We start from the raw sequence: 2,500 nt of genomic DNA on the forward strand, positions 1-2,500 counted from the left end.
CCGAAAACAACAGACATTAAATTTCTCATATCACGAAAGTTCGAGGTGCCAATTCTCTCAAGAAAATCAGAAGGGATTAAAGGCCTTCCGAACAGATAATTTACCGAAACGATCCGTTGGGTGCCCCTGCCGCTTGAAAGCAACACGATCAACAATACTTAGATTGCTGATGAACATGTCGAAATGGCTTCGTAAACTTGAGCCATTTAAAATTACTCACTCCATTACTACAAACAACATAATACAATACATTACACTTCACAAAGCTTCTTACCAACAATATTAAGCTTCAAAGGCAGCTGTAAATGTGTTTGGGAACATGCACAAGATCCGGCAAATCCCTATAAAAGTCACAATGGATAGGTTTCGAGCTTTCACCTGGCAAACACCGTCCCGTCCCCTAGTAAAATAATCTCAGAGGACACGGTCACAACGCATTTTCATTGGAAGAAACAACAACACATACAATTGGTCAAAAGGTGTTAGACATGTCTGCCACGCAGGACGAAAGTGCAACGCTACAATGGTTTACCCGTGGTTTATTTTATTTTTTTTTAACCGCGTGGCCATGGGCCGAGTGCGGTTCATGTTCTACCCGTGGTTTATTTTTTTTAACCGCGCGGCCATGGGCCGAGCGCGGTTCATGGTTTACCCGTGGTTTATTTTTTTCAGGGGGGGCAAGCAGCGAGGCCTGGAACCGAGTTTCTATGATCGCCCCAGTTAAGAAATTTGGCCGAGCGAGACTAAGTACTGGTTTGTGGAAAACAAACATGGCGGACTTCCGTGAGCGGGATGCGTTTGTAAAGTTTTGTAAACGTCCTGCATATTTCACGTTCAAACCTCTAAGAAAAAGTTCCAGTTGCCTTACATCTAAATCTTGGACATTTTGATCGAGGCATCGGGGATAGATATTCCAACGTAAACCTAAGAGCGGGAACTCCACAGTGTGAGCCAGATTGCAGGGATGAATACTTCATTCGAACATTTTTTGTAGCGGTGTCCTATCGACGGGATAAACTGAAGTATTTCTATATTTTCGGACTCCCTGATGGTAAGGGTCGCTTATTTTGATCAGCTTAACAGCTTCGTGACCCTTTTTGTTTGCGTTTAACTGACAGGGTTAAAGCAGGTTTCATATGGCGCGTTTCTGTTACGTTACTACAAGAGACTGTTTCAGTTTCAGGCAAAGCATTTTGGCATTATTTATGAAAGTGAATACTGGATAGGTCCCTCGGCAGAATTGAGAATTCATCACCATCTCTTTGTTTACGACAATAATTGTGTCGTTGATTGTTTTTGTTTCTTCATAGTCATCCTTAGACTTTTGTTTTGGTATTCTTGACTTAACGGCTTAAATAATAGGTCCAGTCAAGTCGTTGAAATGGAGAGTATGTAGGAAGTTAGACTTTACCACCACATTTTGTTGCTCTTTCTTTAGCCCTTTCCCTGGCACTATTTTTTTATGCCACCTCTCAATCAGTTTTCAAAGGGTTCATGCTCCGCTCTTGCACTAAGAATTGTCATTCGAGACAAGTACTATTAAAAACTTCATTCATCTGACTTTATATTAGTCTTCCTTATTGTCTTATTTAGCTATCCTTCCTTTACAGGAACAAGCCATTGATAATCAACACTTGAGACCAAATTTGATATATTAACATCCTTATTCATCTTTTTGCCTTAGAGGAATAAAACAAACCTGATCCTTTGGCTACCGGTCATTTGATTAGCCACTAGCCAGTTAGCCCCCAACCACAAGTTGATTAGCCCCTTACTTATGCTTAAAAACAAGAAATATACATTTTTTTTAATTTCTGGATGGGGACTTATCAACTTCTGGTTGGGGTTTAAATGGTTAGGGGCTAATAGACTTGGGGGCTAAATGACTGTTACTGATCCCTGCGCTTGATGTCTTTTCTTGTTATTCTCGAAAGCCCTAAAGCCAAGTCTCAAAATTGGCCTTTTTCAAACGTTGTGGAGGTTCTGTTGACTCAGGTTTGCCCAAGTTAAAGTTAGTTGTCTGGATGAATGACCATTTTGCCTGCCTCCCTCATTACTAGCACTCAACTACAGGTAACATGGCTCATTTGTCTTCCCTGGGTGAGTATATGGCAGCCCGATTTTGATATCCAGAAGTATTACAGAGCTTTCCCCCACCACACAAAAAAAAATTGATTCTTATCACCAGTACTAATCATGCCAAAGCATGTGAGCAGCTGCTTTCTTTATTTTCACGGGTCAATAACTTGTAAATGAAATACCTCAACCTAGTAAGGGTTCCCATTGAGTCTGTGCCTAGCAAGTAGTCCATTTTGGACATTCCCAAATGCAGAAGCAGAAAAATGATTTCAAATTCACATTGGTACTGAACAGTAAAGGATGGAGGTTTTAAAACCTCCAGAATTTATCACTGTATTATCGAGACATGCAAACCGGTAGCTATTTCCAATGTTGTTGACTGAACTGCAACTGCCTTCAAGTTTCATGATTTAAATAACTC

The 2,500-nt window shown here is 40.6% G+C and overlaps 1 protein-coding gene and 1 pseudogene across 1 annotated transcript in view; one reads left to right on the forward strand and one right to left on the reverse strand.

The window, feature by feature from the left end:
* The window catches only part of LOC145467730 (uncharacterized), a 256,990-nt gene that overhangs the window by 66,624 nt on the left and 187,866 nt on the right, over positions 1 to 2,500 (forward strand). The gene's annotated exons all lie outside the window — the stretch shown is intronic.
* Positions 1,026 to 2,500, reverse strand: part of LOC145467228 (uncharacterized) — a 5,878-nt pseudogene continuing 4,403 nt past the window's right edge.

This window comes from Orbicella franksi, chromosome 14 (assembly GCF_964199315.1).
Source record: "Orbicella franksi chromosome 14, jaOrbFran1.1, whole genome shotgun sequence".
Taxonomy (NCBI): Eukaryota; Metazoa; Cnidaria; class Anthozoa; order Scleractinia; family Merulinidae; genus Orbicella; species Orbicella franksi.